Source organism: Pongo abelii, chromosome 11 (assembly GCF_028885655.2).
Source record: "Pongo abelii isolate AG06213 chromosome 11, NHGRI_mPonAbe1-v2.0_pri, whole genome shotgun sequence".
NCBI classification, from domain to species: domain Eukaryota; kingdom Metazoa; phylum Chordata; class Mammalia; order Primates; family Hominidae; genus Pongo; species Pongo abelii.
In genome coordinates, this window is record NC_071996.2 from 127,886,156 (window position 1) to 127,905,516 (window position 19,361).

General features: G+C 41.3%; 1 long non-coding RNA gene across 1 annotated transcript in view; it reads right to left on the reverse strand.

The window, feature by feature from the left end:
- Nucleotides 1-902: 902 nt before the first annotated feature.
- The window catches only part of LOC129058145 (uncharacterized), a 38,242-nt gene continuing 19,783 nt past the window's right edge, over nucleotides 903-19,361 (reverse strand). The window contains exon 3 of the long non-coding RNA XR_008523036.1: nucleotides 903-982. This is a non-coding gene — a long non-coding RNA (uncharacterized LOC129058145). The remainder of the gene's footprint in view (nucleotides 983-19,361) is intronic.

Genomic DNA, 19,361 nt, shown 5'->3' on the forward strand with positions numbered 1-19,361 from the left:
TCCAAGAAAAGGAGTTATTTCTATTCAGATTCACTATGTAAATGTAACCTACAATTCTAATCATTTGTGTTTCATAATTCCTATACTGTTTGCATGGGAAAAATTCATAAATACAATTTATAACAGAGGAATTGTTTCCTAGTTATTGTGAGCAGCTCAGTAATTAAATTCATCTTGTTTCAACTTTTCAAAAAATCATTAGAGGTTTTTTTTTTTTGGCATTACAAATCTCAAGCTTTTTAAAGAAAACTCAACAGCATTCATGTTATGCATTGGCATTGGAAGCAGATAACTTTCTCATCTCTCAGTGTGAACACTCTCCCTTCTGCAACCCTTCCATTCACAGAGCTGATTGTACTTTAGACAAAACTATAGTTTTTGAAATAGGCTTTGAAATTCTGGAAATAACTCTAAAGATTTGAGGAGAAAAATTGTTCCCCTGAAACCATATATTAACTCACAACGTTTTGTACAAGTGTTAAAGCTCTTACATAGGAAAAGATTTTGTTTCTTGATATTATCTTCCATCTAATGCTGAAAACACACTTTTTTCCTCATGAGGTTTTCATTTCTTTCAGGATTGAAAAGATTTCATTAATCTCTTGGTAGCCGAAGTGCCAACAAATCCAGGGGCAGGAGACCAGGGAAGAGGGGGACCAGCCTTATTTCTGACTGGCTGTCTCTGTGATTATTTCCCCAGGAACAACGTGAAATACTGTCCTTCCCCAAACCGCCTCCACCTTTGGCCACCGCCTTCCACCCACAACAAATGCCAGATTCTCAGCTGTGCACCACAACAGTGTTTTAGCATGGTGCTTCTGTTGAAGGCACAGACGAAAATACTAAGGGAAATCATCAGCTTTGACTCTCAGCACCCAGACAGCTGTCACTCCAATTCTTTACCTTATTTTTCTTAAACTTGGCAATGATGCCCAGGTTTCTGCATTCATCAGCTCCTGGATGGCAGATGGTTGGTCCACTCCTTACAACAAATGGAAAGGTTGGTGATGAGTCGCGCAAGCAAACCTAGAAAATCTGAGGCTCTGTTGCAACCCATGAAAATCCTCGGGGATTTGTCCTTTCTACAAAATACAACAGGATGCATCATAACCTCGAGATTCCCACCCACCCCCAACCCAGGAAAACTTTGAGAGTTTCTTTCCATCTTTAATTTATAAAATATGTTTATCTCTCATGTTGAGAGCCAGGCGTTGCACCAGGAGCAGAAGATAGAATCATCACCACCCCCACTTTGGAGGGGCACCCTAAATGATGCAGTCAGTGCCATGAAAAAGGGTGCTGCAGGATGTATGGAGACCCCATGGGGAGACACTGAGTTAGACGAGGGGGCCAGGACTGTCACCCACTGGTGCGACTGCAAGCAGTTCAAGGTGGCTGGAGTGGAGGTTCAATGAAGAGGAGGGTGGAAGGAAGCCAGGGGCCTGATCAGCAAGGGCCTCGCAGGCCACTTTATTTGAATCTGAACAGAACCACCTAAAAGTCAGCATGAAAAGGGAAGTGATGTTTTGAGGAAGCCACGGACCCAGCAAGATATGCAGTCAAAGGACAGGTTTGTTGGCTGGTTGGATGCAGGCAGAAAACTGCGGTGGCTAGTCCAGGAGGCATTCCAGGGTGGTACTTGCAGATGTTTGGGTGAGGCTGTCAGTCACCAAATAAGGAATACTGGAAAGGAGGGCAGTTAGGAGTGAGGATGAGGAGGGCAGGGTGGTTGTGTTGTGCATAGATGCCCGTGGGATGGCCAGAGTTGAGATGTCCAGTGGCCTTTTCACTACAGCTTTGAAGGGAGCAGTAAACCAGAGAATAGGAATTGGGGAACCGCTGGTCTTCAGGCAGCCATGGGAAAGGATGTGACTATCCAGAAAGAGAAGACACAACAAGGACAGAAGAAGGAAGAGGATAGGATTCCAGGAGTACCCAGTTTAAGAGACAAGCAATGTTTAAGTGGCACCCAGGGCAAAATGGAGAGTGGAGTGTGTTATGAGGACTTCAGAACATGGCTTTGGCTGGGCAGACAGCATCATTTAGTGTTTCAGGCTAACATTTGTGGCTCATTCCCCCTTCTCAATTAGGCAAACTCAAAGAAGCAGCTGTCACCAAGCGAACCTCAGAGCCATTCAAGCCTCTGTTTTCCTCGTTCCCAAACAACCTTAACTCTGGTTCTTTGTGTGATACTTGCTAACCAGGGGCAAGGCATTCTAGAACCTGGGGCACTACTTGGAGAAAAGGGGTGGAGAAGGGACCACATGGTGCTTATTTCTTTAACTCCTGACTGAAGCCTCTAACCCTGAACCTACAGCACAGGACTAAATGGATCTGTCATGAATGAAGGAATCTTGGCATCTCTTAAGGGATCAGAATCCCAGGGAGGCTGAGGGACTTTCCCAACACCACACAACTGGTTATTGGCAGAGCCTGGATTTCTGGGTTTTAAACCATGCTCACTCACCACTCCTAAGGGAACAATACCATGTAGCTATTCAGGTAAGAGCCATTTAGGCTCAGGACACATAAAAAGGAAAACCAAGATCCAAGGAGCAGGGATTATTCTCAGAGCCCTAACATTATTCCTGTCCTATGCTCTAGATGCCTCTTGTATTAGTACATTTTTGTACTGCTATGAAGACATACCTAAGACAGGTAATTTATAAAGACAAAGAGGTTTAATTGACTCCCAGTTCCACATGGCTGGGGAGGCCTCACAATCACGGCGGAAGGCGAAGGAGGAGCAAAGGCATGTCCTACATGGTGGCAAGCAATATAGCATGTGCAGGGGAACTGCCCTTTATGAAACCATAGATCTCGTGAGACTTATTCACTATCAAGAGAACAGCATGGGAAAAACCCACCCCCATGATTCAATTACCTCCCACTGGGTCTCTCCCCCGACGACACGTGGGGACTACGGGAGTTACAATTCAAGATGAGATTTGGGTGGGGACATGGCTAAATCATATCACTTCTGGTTAATGTGTGCTTCCCTATTGACACTCCTAAGCCAGTGCCATCCTTGTGCTCAACCCTTCCCCCACCACACACACACACACACACATACACACACAAATCCCAAAGGCCCTTGGGTCAGGGCACCGGGCTTCCCCTGGGAGTTTTGGCAGAAACAGCACCAGACAAATAATGGAGGGCTGTGCACTCCCAAGGGCTCCTTCTAGGGCAGAGGTGGGGAAAGAGGAAGTGGCCATAGTAAGCGCCTTTTTCATGCTGCTGTGGCTCTTAGCTGAAAGCTTCTCTCCTAGTTTCCCAGAGGACGCCTGCTGCCCAGCCCCAAACAATGCTATCAGGTTCCTCTTAAATTGCCATCTGTTTCCCCCTTTTCCAGGACAATGCAGCCCAGTCTCAGCCTGTGAGCTGATACCCTGTGTTTTCACAGGTGCACACAAAGAAGGCATGTTTCCTCCTCACTCTTTGTTGTGGTCTTCTGCTGTGACTTTGTTTCCCGTGCTCTGGTCAGTTATAGTTCTCAGCTAAGGCAGAGAAGTCACATGGAACACGCCGTGAGTCAGAGGGCTGGCCGTTCCACCTGGTTCTGCTGCTCACCCAGCAAAGACCTGAGATTCCTAAATTCTCAGGTTTGGTTTCATCATTTGTTGAAGATAACAAGTAGCAATGGTGATAAGTAACCTGACTTTCTCAACAGAGAGGACCAAAGGAGCTAAATACCCCAAGCTCCCAAGTGCTCTACTACTGTAGACATCCCAACATGAAAGATTTTACATTTCACATTGTTTTAACTCCTCAAATAAAATCCAGTAAGTGCCATAGGGAATAAAGTAGTGTATATTATTTTGATGAAATACTATGCAGCTGTAAAAACAACAACAACAAAAGCGGCAAGGTGCAGTGGCTCACGCCTGTAATCCCAGCACTTTGAGAGGCCAAGGCGGGTGGATCACCTGAGGTCAGGAGTTCGAGACCAGCCTGGCCAACATGGTGAAACCCCATCTCTACTAAAAATGCAAAAATTAGCTGGGCAAGGTGGTGGGCGCCTGTAATCCCAGCTACTCAGGAGGCTGAGAAAGGAGAATTGCTTGAACCCAGAAGGCAGAGGTTGCAGTGAGCCGAGATCACACCACTGCACTCCAGCCTGGGCGACAGAGCAAGACTCCATCTCAAAAAAACAACAACAAAACCTCTGAAAGAGGCTGGGCACGGTGGCTCCTGCCTATGATCCCAGCAAGTTGAGAGGCCAAAGCAGGAGGATTGCTTGAGCCCAAGAACTCGAGATCAGCCTGGGCAACATGATGAGACCCCTGTCTCTTCGAAAAAAATTTTTTTAAATTTTAAATTAGCCAGATATGGTGGAAGACACCTGTGGTCCTAGCCACTTGGGAGACTGAGGTGTGAGGATCACTTGAGCCCAGGAGGTTGACGCTGCAGGGAGCCATGATTGCACCACTGCACTTCAATCTGGGCAACAGAATTACACACTATCTCTAAAAAAAAAAAAACAAAACAAAACAAAAGAAAGAACAAACTTTGGAGATGTAGGGAAATGAAAAATGACTTCCCTCTACCCTTTAGGTTCTTTGGCTAGGCTATAAGTTAAATTGACATGAGACAGATTAACATAAGAAAAACCATATTTAATTATGTATGTGTACATGGAAGTCCCGCAAAATATGAGGCTCAAAGAAGAGTTTGAGACTTTCAGATAATTAAAGCTTCTATAGCATTGTGAGCTACAGAAAGGAACAGAAGCTTGGTGCATCTGGGTAGTGGTGAAGACACAAGTTATGGGAGGGTGAGAGGAGGAAATGTCTGGTGAATAAAGGTTGTCTTGCTATGCCCTACGGTTAACAATAACTTTATTGTATATTTCAAAATAGCTAGAAGAGAATATTTGGAACGTTCTCAATACAAAGAAATGATAAATGTTTGAGGTGATGGCTATCCCAATTACCCTGATTTGATCATTACACATTTTATGCATTTATCAAAATATCATGTGTACCCCATAAATACATACAATTATTATGTATCCATTTTTCAAATAAATTAATTAATTAAAAGTCTCCCAGGTGATAAAAGCTGTCTCTGAGCAGCCTTCTTCCTGATACAGATACTTTTACCTAGAGAGACTTCCTTAATAGATGTAAATTTCTTCTATAGGACAGCTTTTCAGAGCTACTCCTGTGTCTGCAGTTTCTCAGAATAACCAGCTCAAAATATGCCAAAGAAGTATATTTTGGGGTGGCATATTCTGGTCTCCTAAGTCATATTTTGGAGTGATGTGTTCTCAGCCTCAACAGAACTAGATCTGGCAACAGCTAATAATGTTGAAGATTTATATAAACTGTACCTCAGCGCTTGCCCTCCCAGGTATAATCTCTGAAGAAATTATCTGAAAATGCACAAAGGAAGACAAATTCACGACTGTTTGTAGCTGCATTGATTGAAATACCAAAAAAATAAAAACCAAGGGGGCAGGGGTGAGGAGAGAGGATTCTCTAAAGGCATACTAGACAAGGCACAGTGGCTCACATCTGTAATCCCAGCACTTTGGGGAGGTCAGGGCAAGTGGCTCACTTGAGCCCAGGAGTTTGAGACCAGCCTGGACAACATGGCAAAACCCTGCCTCTACCAAAAAAAACACAAAAAATTAGCCAGGCATGGTGGTGCGTGCCTATAGTCCCAGCTAGCAGGGAGACTGAGGTGGGAGAATCACCTGAGCCCAGGCCCAGGAGGTCAAGGCTGCATTGAGTTATGACCATGCCACTGCACTCAAGCCTGGGCCACAGAGCGAGATTCTGTCTCAAAAAAAAATTAAATTAAAAAATTAAAAAATTAATGTACACCAGTAGAAGAATAGATCATCAATTATATTATATTCTTACAGTAACGTATTTATGTTAGGAAAATAAATGTTCCCCATTTTAGTTTGAATGAAACTTGCAAACATAATGTTGAGTGAAATAAGCAAGCTGCAGAAAGTGCATACAGAATTATACCATTGATATAAAATTTGGAAATACGAAAAAACTCTCCAATGATTATAGATATAAACCCCAGTAATCAAAGAATAGAGAAAATCCTGGGGATAAGAAACACCAAATTCAAGTTGAGGGTTGCCTCAGGTGTGTGTAGGGGAATAAGATAAGTGCATTGATAATACTTCTTTATTAAGCTGGGTAGTAAGTACAGAAGTACTCATTGTGTGATCTTTTAGACCTCTTTGTTATGCACACACCTCAAAAGATGGCTTCATCACAGTGTTAAATGAAACAAAAGCACATATAGGATATGATTCTTTTTCCTGTAAGAACTATATATGTGCATATGTATATGTGTGTATGATTGGTAAACATAGAAAAAAAATCTGGAAGAGTATCAGCCAAACCTGTATTCATAGTATATCAATAGTGAATACCTCTGGGAGATAAAATCACAGGGTCCAAGAGCGGTTTCATTTCTTACTTCCTATATTTCTGCATTATTATCACAGATAAATTACACATCTAATAAACACCATGTATTAGATGTGTAATTAAATAATAAATAATGCATGAACCAATTTGAATAACACATGAACTATAGCCTTCGAATCTCAGTCCTAATGTTTCTTAACAACTGCTATGTAGTTCAGGAACTGGGCTAGATGCAGCAGATATCATGATTAACAAAAATCGATACAGCCCTGGTTCTCATGGTACTTATATTCTGGTGGGAAAGTCAGATATGAATCAAATACTTCAACAATCCTTAAAGTAACATGGCACCTATACTAAATGCTAGACAAGTTACACAGGATTTGACCTATTCATGGAGGTCAGAGACCATCTTAGCAGAAGAAGCTTGAGCTGTGATCTTTGAAGAGGAGCAGGAGTTAACTGGGAGAAGTGGGCCAAAATCGGCCTATGCAAAGGCCCCGTGGCAGGTGGGAGCCTGGTGGAATGAAGGGCTGGTTTATGTAACTGATGGTACCATGTGCTAAGATAGGAATTTCTTCAAGAATAAGTTTGGCTAGGCTGTTGGCAAGAAGGCTTTTGTTGGAGGAGCCTCTGGAAAAATGCCATGTGATTCAGAATGCTCCCAGTAACCCAGAGAAGCAGCAAATCCAGATAATTACTGGACAGACAATAAGACTAGTTGCTAGTACTTATTGAACACTGAACTTTGTACCAGGTATTGTTTTAAACACTGATACATACTAACTAATTTAATCCTTACCACAATCTTATGAGGTAAGTACTATCATTATGCCCATTTTTCAATGAGAAAACTGAGAAACAAGTGGAAAACGCGAGAATAGAAGTTTTCATCATATGACATCTAGCTATGTAATGCCAAAAGAAACTCTAGTTATTGTAGTAGAAAAAAGAATGAATATATATTAAAAAATATATCCTTTTTAAAAATTTTACCAAAAAAATGGGATTCACTGAACTGGGAAAAATAGCTGTGTGCTCCTGGAGGGCTAAGATCACATCTATACAACCAACCATTGGCACAATGCCTGGCACCTAGTGGGCACTTCACAAATGCGTGCAACCGTAAGGTGGGAGCTGAATATATATGATGAATTTTCTACTTGATGTATTATGTGACCTCTAGTCCCCTGATAGAAAAATATTAGCTGTTTGTCCACAATTTGAGTTGTAAGTCAACCATCATTAATCAGCAATAGCAATCCTCCCTCATGAGAAGTTTAAGAAATGATCCCTCCTGAAACAAACAAAACAAAATAACAAAAACAAAAATCCTTCCAAGGGTTTGCAAGAGAAATTACAAATGTTGTTATAAATGTTCACTTTGCTTTTAGACAAGTGCCTTTCCAAATTAAGGACTTGCATTTATGAAGTGACACATCTATAAATTGGTAAGGATGACGCCAACTGACTTCAAACCATAAACAATTTTTAAACACTTAAGGTGCACTTTTAAAAATAAGCTAGAAAGGGGCTAATACCACACCTCACTATTTGCCAAATATGATGCTCCGTCAAAAAGTCTGGCTTTAATTACCATGTAGATTACAAATAGAGATGGACAGTCTCATGGCAAGAAACAAGGCTTCTTATGCCAACCTGTAAATCATTAAAGCCTGTTCCACGTAAAGCTGACTAGTCAATCCAACTGAAACTAGCGTGCCTGGACGGGTCGGCTGGCCCTGCAGAGCCCGGGGCTTTGCTGTGCTCCGTCAGCTGTTCTTCTTCTACTCCTAATGGGCCTCCATTCCCACTTTATATTTATATCCCAGCTGCTTGAAAAGGCCACGGCTGTGCCGACCAGACAGCAAAAATAGAAGAGGAGGAAATAACCATTCACAGTAATAACCAATCCATTTTTAAAGCCTGAAACAAGAATTTTGGTCTATTCAGCTTCATTACAGAATTTTTATAAGACACAAACTGAGACTGTGGTTTCTATGGCTGCTGGTACAAATATCTTGTGGCTGAGTTTTCCTCCAAATATGAATCATTTTGAAAAGCTTTCTAAAGTTATCTGTGGTATCTATTTTGTGGGATGATACATGAGAAAAATGGGGGCAGCTCTTGAATTACACACAGTCTAAATATAAACAATAATATTGCTCAAATACACAACTTTAAAAGCTGAGTTTGAACAGTGGGAAGAGAACTGGTCTGGATGGGAAGAGGACCCGAGCTGGAATCCTCGCTGTGCTATGCACAAGGCCAAGTGGCTTTGCTCATTCCCAAAACAGGCCAGCCAGCTCGTGGCGATTAGTGAGACAATGAGCTTGCATGTCCCTGGCACAGGATCTGTGCCTGATAATGCTTTCCTTTCTTTAGCACAGGCAATGTGTGTACTGAATTTTAGTGATTTCATTCGGTACTACCGTATGTGCTTGCTCCATATTTTTAATCCAACCAGTTCTAAGCGACTTTATGAGAACACACATTTTAACATAAATGCATTTGGATTTACTGTTCTTAAGTAGAAAGCTGAGTAGTTTCTATAAAAGGGAACTCTAAAGACTATAGGATAGAAATTATCTGTTCAGCAAAGTCCTACTTGAAGATTAAGAACAGGGACTTTTTTGGTGGGGGTGGGAGGGATAGAGTCTTCCTCTGTCACCCAGGCTGGAGTTCAGTGGCGTGATCTCAGCTTACTACAACCTCTGCCTCCTGGGTTCAAGTGATTCTCCTGCCTCAGCCTCCCCAGCAGCTGGGATTACTGGTGTACACCACCATGCCCGGCTAATGTTTGTATTTTTAGTAGAGATGGGGTTTCACTGTGTTGGCTAGGCTGGTCTCAAACTCCTGACCTCAGGTGATTCACCCACCTCAGCCTCCCAAAGTGCTGGGAATACAGGTGTGACCCACTGCACCTGGCCAAGAACAGGCAGGGACTTCTTGACTCATAGCTCCTTAACCATTGCAGAGGCTCCCTACACACGGAAAGGCAAGAAGAACCTGTCAGAAGAGGCTACTGATGGGAGGAGGGAAGAGACAAAATGAAAAAACTGTAGTTGCTATTAATGTCTCAAGTCATCAAGCTCAACAGCTATATGGGACCTTAGAAGTCTAGTCCAGGGCCAGGCGCAGTGGCACATACCTGTAATCCTAGCACTTTGGGAGGCCAAGGTAGGTGGATCACTTAAGCTCAGGAGTTGGAGACCATCCTGGGCAACATGGTGAAACCCTGTCTCTAAAAATTACAAAAATTAGCCAGGCATGGTGGCATGCAACTGTAATCCCAGCTACTCAGGAGGCTGAGGTGGGGGGATCGCTTGAACCCAGGAGGCGAAGGTTGCAGTGAGCTGAGATGGTGCCACTGCACTCCAGCCTGGGCAAGAGAGTAAGACCCTCTCTCAAAAAAAAAAAAAAAAAACCTCCCACCCCCCGCAAAAATAACACAACAAACAAACAAACAAAAAAGCAAGTCTAGTCCAAATTCCTGACCTTTTAGACTGAGAGAACAAGACTAAAGAAAATAGATTGCTTCAGCTCACCCAAGTTTAATACGGTTTTAACTGCAACCAGAAAGCAGTCTAATGGAAGCACTTTAGTCTACAGATGTAAAAATATAATAATAATACTTAACCCATACTAGTTAACCAGTGGGTATCATTTTCTAAATATTTCATGTAGGAGTCATATACACAGTGAGAAAGACAGGATCCCGCTCTGTTGCCCAGGCTGAGTGCATTGGCGCAATCATAACTCACTGCAGCTTTGATTTCTTGGACTCAAGCGATCCTTCCGCCTCTGCCTCCCAAGTAGCAAGGACTACAGGCAGGTGCTACCATGCTCAGCTAATTTTTTTTTATTTTTATTTTTTGTAGAAATAGGGTCTTGCCTTTTTGCCCAGACTGGTCTCAAACTCCTGAACTCTGGCTATCCTCCCACCTCAGCCTCCCAAATTGCTGGGATTACAGTCATGAGCCACCACACCTGGCCACATTTTTTAAACAGCAATTTTCTTTCATTATGAATGAAGAACCCTTGCCCCACATCCCCAGTGCATGCCCCCTGGAAAATTTAAAGTTATTGGAGAGAATACTAGTACTAATTTGCCATTCTGTCATGGGGGCTTTCTTTTCCATATGAGAATAGGGTAGAGAAGCAGACCAGATATAACCCACTGAAAGGTAAATTCAGGAAACATCTTCCCACTTAATACACTCTTCTTACCAGGGAGATAACTTATAGAGCTGGGAGGAAATTGCATACCTAAAAGCAACCAGGGTGTAAAGATTGCTGGCTGTCTGAAAAGTGAAGTGAGAATGAAGAACAGGTAGAAGGAAATCACGGTGGGCATTCAAAGGAACTGGGCACCGAATCAGTGAAAAGTGCCCACTGACTCAGATTCATGGAATAATCAAAGGGAGTTTGCTATAGAACAACTACATGTAGAACTGTACTCAAGTCAAGGTCAGGGCTTTATTTATTTATTTTATTTTGAGACAGAGTTTCCCTCTGTCACCCAGGCTGGAGTGCAGTGGTATGATCTCGGCTCACTGCAACCTCCGCCTCCCAGGTTCAAGCAATTCTCCTACCTCAGCCTCCCAAGTAGCCAACACTACAGGCAGGCACCACCACACCTGGCTAATTTTTGTATTTTTAGTAGAAATGGGTTTTCGCCATGTTAGCCAGGCTGGTCTCGAACTCCTGACCTCAGGTGATCCGCCTGCCTCGGCCTCCCAAACTGCTGGGATTACAGGCATGAACCACCGCGCCCGGCCAAGGTTTTTATTTTGTTTTACGTTTTCTCTGCTCTTGAGTTTGGGTTTCAATAAACCCTAGGTTTAAGTGATCAATTATGTAATAAAGATACCAACTTTTATTGAGATGGCAAGACTAGTGTGCCCATTGTTGCCTTCATGCTTAACAATTAATAAAGTAAGGCTAAGTGTTACAGAATAGCTAGCCAGATTTCCTTAAGTCAACAATGTGAAGAGAGAGGGAAGGGCCTACTCTAGGTTAAAAGAGACTTAAGAGCTATAATAACCAAACACGATATGTGGACCTTGACTGGATCTTGTTCAAATAAGCCAACTGTAAATGACATTTAGGGACAATTGGAGAAACTTGAAAAAAAAATGAGTATTAAATGCTACTGAGGAATTACTACTAATTTTGTTAGATGTGATAATGGTATTGAAGGTGGGTAGGAAAATGTTCTTACTTTTCAGTGATGCATAGTTAGTACTTATGGGAGAAATACCATGATATCTATGATAACTTTAAGAAAGATAGTAGATTAAATAAATTAGCTAATTAGAGTCTACCATGCTCATTGGCCATCCAAAGCAAACAGACCTTGAGATTTCATTAAGGAAAGGAGCAGACATTATTTGACATCCCTTGAATTGGTTTACCATGTCCATTTACTCTTACAGTAAATGGTAAAACTCTCCAGTACCATGGAAGCTATATTTCTTAAAAGAAATGAAACACTTTACATTTGGGTATTAGGATCATTTGAAAGTAGAGATTACTAATTTCATAAATGTATATTTTTATAGCATTGTTTTCAATTTTTAAAATGTCTCCAGATGGGCACGGTGGCTCACGCCTGTAATCCCAGCACTTTGGGAGGCCGAGGCGGATGGATCACAAGGTCAGGAGTCCAAGACCAGCCTGGCCAATATGGTGAAAGTCCATCTCCACTAAAAATACAAAAATTAGCCATGTGTGGTGGTGCGCACCTGTAGTCCCAGCTACTTGGGAGGCTGAGGCAGGAGAATCACTTGAACCTGGGAGGTGAAGGTTGCAGTGAGACAAGATTGCACCACTGCGCTCCATCCCGGGTGACAGAGCATGACTCCATCTCAAAAAAAAAAAAAAGAAAGAAAGAAAAAGAAAAAGAAAATGAAAACGAAAAAAATGTCTCCAGAGACACTGGGTTTTGGCTGTGTGATGGTTTCAAGCAATAAAGCAGTAATAGCAAACATGATGGGAGAAAGCATGGAGGAAAAAAAGCCACAGTTAGGTTCTCCCAATAAATTAGACAATATACTTTTCAAAGCGTTAAAGACATGATCGGCAAATCCTTTCTTAGCTTCCTTTTCTCCACTCATGGGTTACGCCAGCTATGGATTCTCCTCTAGGTAGGCTGGAAGGTGGAGAGACAGTCAGATGTGGTTTTGAAAGGGCAGGCATCATTGTTCCTGCTCTCATCAATGAACGCTTTCTGACTGCTTGCAGTGATGCAGTGAGAGCCATGGCCAAAGCAAGCCACTGACTATTGGACAAGAGGGGGCTTTGCAACTGCCACCCCCAGGGCTTCCTGCAGGCACTCAACACCTTGCACGTCCTCCCTCTGTGAGCACAGACTACGTCCTCTTTGTGTTAACCTGAAGTATTAGCTTTGACAGCTGATACCTGGCATTTGCAAGGTAAAGCCAGGGTTAATTTATGAGGCATATTTTCAACTCTCTGTTTACTAAAAAGAAAGTCATCATATTCAAAAACGGTCATGATGACAACTCATCGCCAGGAGGAGAGCCGCGGGAAAGGTAAGTTTGGACTGCACCATTTTCTCTCTTGACCCTGCTCCTCTCATGACAAACAGCCTCAAGTTTTGAGAAAGCTGGTGAAGGTTGGGAGAATTATCCACTTGGCATGGATAGAATTGTTTTTCTGGGCTTCAGGGAACGGTGCCCTCATTAGCACCACATTCTCGTCAAAAGAGCTAATGCCACTGCTCTCCACTCTACCATCTATATTAATTTTATCTCTGATTTTACAGAGACATACTCAGAAAACGTCTTTAAAATATTTCTATAAATAGCCTAATCATAGTATCAACAAACATGCTTTTAAAAAAAAAATCTTAGAAACAATAGTCCATTTGCCTAGTAATTAGTTAACACCCAAGCCTGCCTTCAAAGGAAAGCATGACACAAGCACTGTGAGATTCCTATCTCTGCGATCAGTGCAGGCTCCTGAACAACAGGAAATACAGTGTTAAAGGAATTTAACTCTACTGGAACTGCAGCTTTGAAGACAGGAATATTTATGCCAGGCTTTGTTGTTCTGAAGTTACTGATTTGTCCCCAGTTACCACATAGGCTCTTAAGAGGTCTAAGAAGAAACTTCCAACCTACAGGGATATATTGGATTCCATGATCTGCAGAATATATAATTCTACACTAAAGCTTTCTGTCTATAAACACACACACACACACACACACAAACACACACATGACATTGGTGTTTGTCTGTTTGTTTGCTTGCTTGCTTGTTTTTTTTGAGATAGGGTCTCACTCTGTCACCCAGGCTGGAGTACAGCGGCGCAATCATGGCTTACTGCAGCCTTGACCTCTCAGGCTCAAGTGATCCTCCCATCTCAGCCTCCCGAGAACTGGGACCTCAAGTCCACCACCACACCAGGCTAATTTTTTAAAAAAATCTTTTGTAGAGACGGGGTCCCACTGTGTTACCCAGGCTGGTCTGGAACTCCTGGGCTCAAGTGCTCTTCCCACCTCGGCTTCCCAAAGTGCAAGGATTACAGGCATGAGCCACCATGCTTGGTTCTGACATTGTTTACCTTGTTATTAGTGCACTGTATTTCACCACAATCAAACCTGTGAAAAATTCCTTCCTGTGTTCGTCAACATAATTTTGAAATTAAATACTTTAAGACACAGATGAAAGAGCCAAAAATACTTATTTGACTCATAGTAGTTGTCATCTACCCCATTAAAAATAAAAATCACTACTTTTCCGGAAAACCTATCAGCCTATTGTAATTTTAATTGTTCATTTGCTTTCAGGTTGAAAAATATATATCTTAAGCTGAGCAAGGTGGCTCATCCCTATAATCCCAGCACTTTGGGAGGCCGAGGCAGGCGGATCACCCGAGGTCGGGAGTTTGAGACCAGCCTGGCCAACATGGAGAAACCCTGTCTCTACTAAAAATACAAAATTAGCCGTGTGTGGTGGTGCATGCCTGTAATCCCAGCTACTCGGGAGGCTGAGGCAGGAGAATCACTTGAATCCAGGAGGCGGAGGTCGCAATGAGCCAAGATCGTGCCATTGCACTCCAGCCTGGGCAACAAGAGCAAAATTCCATCTAAAAAAAAAATATATATATATATATATCTCTCTCTTAAATGTCAATGATATCTTCCATAGATGCTTACCCAGTGGCCTAAATCTGACAGGATGTGCAGCCATTAATGTGGAATTCACTAAGCTTGAAATCCTGTTTTCAGGCTCAACACACTAGATTTTCTAGGTCTTGACACTGTTTCCTTTCATCTCTTTTAATCATGCCTTGAATTCCTCCAGCACCATGGGACCAGCCAAAATACAGGTATCTATTCAAAAATTTTAACTTTGCACTGAGGCAAAGGAATGCTCTGGAAATTTAAGTTAACCCACTGCCTCCACTTTTCTCTCCAACTTAAAGCTCAGGAAACCAGAACCAAATACTAACATTTCTCTCCAGAAAAAAATAAGGAAATACATGTGCAGGAAGCTTAGGATAATATTGTCACATTGCGAATCTGTAAAAGCAGAAAAAAAAAGCCTAAATTTCAAATAGGATAATAATAAGTTAGAATGTAGCCGTACACTAGAAGAATAGTGAAATAAATTATGGCATTATCTTTTTTGTGTGTAGGGAGGGTGCAGGAACGAGATTCTCACTCTGTCGCCCAGGTTGGAGTGCAGTGGTGCAATCTCTGCTCACTGTAACCTCCCCTTCCTGGGTTCAAAGGATTCTCCTGCCTCAGCCTCCCAAGTAGCTGGGATTACAGGCATGCGCCACCACACCCAGCGAATTTTTTATTTTTAGTAGAGACAAGATTTTGCCATGTTGGCCAGGCTGGTCCCGAACTCCTGACCTCAAGTGATCTGCCTGCCTTAGCTTTCCAAAGTGCTGGGATTACAGATGTGAGCCACCTCTCTCGGCCAACATTATAATTTTAGAAGCTGCTTTCTAATACTACCCATTGATGTAAAACTGCTTACGTTAATGTTAAATTTTAAAAGTAAGGATATAGGCCGGGCGTGGTGGCTCACACCTATAATCCCAGCACTTTGGGAGGCCAAGGTGGGTGGATCACAAGGTCAGGAGATAGAGACCATCCTGCCTAACATGGTGAAACCCGTCTCTACTAAAAGTACAAAAAATTAGTTGGGCATGGTGGTGGGCGCTTGTAATCCCAGCTACGGGAGGCTGAGGAAGGAGAATGGCACGAACCCGGGAGGCGGAGCTCGCAATGAGCCGAGATCACACCACTGCACTCCAGCTTGGGTGACAGAGCGAGACTCTGTCCCAAAAAAAAAAAAACAAAAGTAAAGATACAATATTTCGTACATAGTATATTTCTAATTTTGGTAAAGAAATCTTTATAGGAAGAACAGTTAGAAAGCGATGTGAATCTCTGAATAATGGAATAACTATGATTTTTTCATTTTTATCTTTTTATATTTTCCAAATTATCTGAAATGTACATTTAGAACTTTTGTAAAAATAAAACAATAAATATTTATTTAAAATAAAGTTGTCTATGCTGGCCATGGTAGTGTGTACCTGTAGTCCCAGCTACTCAGGCAGCTGAGGCAGGAGGATCGCTTGAGCCTAGGAGTTCGAATCCAGCCTGGGCAAGAAGTGAGACTGCATCTCTATAAAAAATTTAAAAATAAAATATAAAGTAGCCTAAGTGCAGTACCTCCCTCCTTTATCCTGCATAAAAATGTCAGGTAAAATGAGTCCAAATGAATTCAAAGTTCATTGGTGAAAAAAAAATGTTTAGATTTTGCAGTAGTTAGTGCATTCATTTTATAATAGATTGCAAAATTTCAAAGCAAATAAAACATAAAATAGAACTGTACATATCCATGATATACATTTACATTTCAAAGGTGGAATCTTAACTGTACATGTGTATACACACACACACACACACACACCCCAGCAACATTTTACCAAACACAACACCATGTGTTCATTTGGATTTTAGCAAGCTCTTGCATGCAACTTTTTGAAAGCTCCCTTCAAAACTGATATCCCCATTTGCTAGGACCCTAAAGCATATTTATTTTTCTTTCTTTCTTTTTATCAGTAATTATGTATTGAACACTGATTATAGGCCAAGCACTATACTAGTGAACAGGGATACATTAACAAATAAAGCAGATATGATCTCTGCATTTTCTCTTGCTCTCACTAGAATATAAGTATCAACGAATACTAAGCTAGTACTCATTACAACTCACAACAGCTCTGTTTAGGAAAAGAACCTAGTGGGGCTCTGGTATACATGAGACATCAGTAAAGACTTCTCTGAAAGATGAGGAAGAACCAGCCATAGGAATAGCATTCTAGGCAGCTGGGGCAGCATATACAAATGTCCTGGGACAGAAAGGCATTTGCTGTGTTTTACTGCTAAGAATACAGTGTAGCTGAGGCAGGGTAACTGGTAGGAGAATGATATGGGGTGGGTGGAGTTACAAAGGAGGTTGGCAGGAGTCACAGCAGGCAATGGCTTCTGCAGACTGTGGTAAAGGGTTGGATTTGCTGCAGCAGAAGCCAATGGATGATTGCAAGTGTTTAAAAAACACTTTGTTTTTAACTAAATATGGATTCACAGGAAGTTGCCAAGTTAGTACACAGATTTCTGTGTACCCTTCATCCAGCTTCCCCCAGTGGTGTCATCTTACATATATTTATATATATATACACACACATATATATAGTATTATATATATACAATATGAATAGTATATATAATATATATTATATATAGTATATATAATATATATTATATATAATATAAATACTATATATAATATATATTATATATAATATAAATACTATATATAATATATATTATATATAATATAAATACTATATATTATATATATTATATATAATATAAATACTATATATTATATATATTATATATAATATAAATACTATATATTATATATAATATAAATATATATAAATATATATATTTTTATATATATAAAATACTATATATACTGTGTATATATAATATATATACTATATATGTGTATACATACATGTATGCATGTGTGTATACCTGTATGCATGTATGCATGTGTATACCTGTATGCATGTATGCATGTGTGTATACGTGTATGCATGTATGCATGTGTGTATACATATATGTATGTGTATACATATATGTATGTGTATACATATATATGTGTGTATATATAATACTACATATACACTATATATATAATACTATATATATAAAATACTATATATGTGTGTATATATATACACATATATACATATATGTGTATATATATATATAATACAATATCAAAATCAGGAGATTGGCATTGGTGCAATACTATTAACTAGATACAGGTCTTATTCAGCTTTTACCAACATTTACATGCATTCATTCATTTGTATACATGTATATAGGTTTATGCAATTTTGTATGGATTCTAGCAAAGGATCTAAATGAGTGATATAATCCGATTTATGTTTTTGACATCAACTGCTAAGAGGAGAATGGGTTGTGTCAGAAGACCAGTTAAGAGGCTGCTACTTTAATGCAGCGAGGGCCAATAGTTGTTCAAGCTAGCGTTGAGGCAGCATAGATGGTGAAAATAAATGGAATTATTTGGGAGGTAGAAGAGGTGGGGTCCATAAGGCTTGGGGTAAACTTGATGTGAAAGATGAGAGAAGGGAAGAAATGAAAATACTCACAGGTTTCTGGCTTGCACAGCTTAAACAGCCAGGTGGGTGGTGATGTTTACTGGGAGGATGCTACTTGGTCAAGGAGAAGGTTTGGTGGAGGGTGTCTTGAATGTATAAATTTGATATGCAGATGAAAGAACATTGGGTGGAAGACACACATTTGAGAGTCAACAGCATAAAGACAGTATTCAAAGCCAATAAAAGGCTTTGTGCGAGGTCACCAATGGGGTAAGTATAAAGAGAGGAGGCGAGCCAGAGCAGAGTGCTGAGCAACTCAATACTGTAAATAGCACATGCTCTTCTGGCCTATCATTTGCAGGTCATTGCATCAATAATCTCTTTAGAGAGACTACAAACCTCAAGCTGCAGAGATCCTGCCTTATAATCCTGCTCTATTCTTGACAATGCCTGGCATGGTTCTGTGCACATGAGGAATGCTCAATGAATTCACTTCCATTCAGTAAATATTTGCTAATCATGACCAATTGCACTAGGGAGACAAAGAAGACCCCTGGTTAATTGGTTCAACAGTTACTCCCAACTTCCACCTGTATTAAAATAATGAAGTGAATGGAGTCAGATTGGACATTTTCCTCTCTTCTGATATTGATTTGACTGTACAAAAAAGATATCAGGCCAGGCACAGTAGCTAATGCCTGTGGAGGCATTCGGGAGGCCGAAGTGGGAGGATTCCTTGAGCCTAGGAGTTTGAGACCAGCCTGGGCAGTACAATGAGACTCCATCGCTACAAAAAATATTTTTTAAAATTAGCTGGGGCTGGGCACAGTGGCTCACACCTATAATCCCAGCACTTCAGGAGGCCGAAGTGGATGGATCACTTGAGGCCAGGAGTTTGAGACCAGCCTTGCCAACATGGTCAAAACCCATCTCTACTAAAAATACAAAAATTAATTGGGCATGGTGGTGCATGCCTATAATCCCAGCTACTCAAGAGGCTGAGGCGTGAGAATTGCTTGAACCTGGGAGACAGAGGTTGCAGTGAGCCAAGATCATGCCACTGTACTCCAGCCTGGGTGACAGAGCAAGACTCCATCCCCCACAACCCCAAAAAAATTAGCTGGGCATGGTGCCACACATATGTGGTCCCAGTTACTTGGGAGGCTGTGGTGAAAGGATCACTTGAGCCCAGGAGGTCGAGGCTGCAGTGAGCCATGATCATGCCACTACACTCCAGCTGAGTGACAGAGCAAGTCTCTATCTCAAAA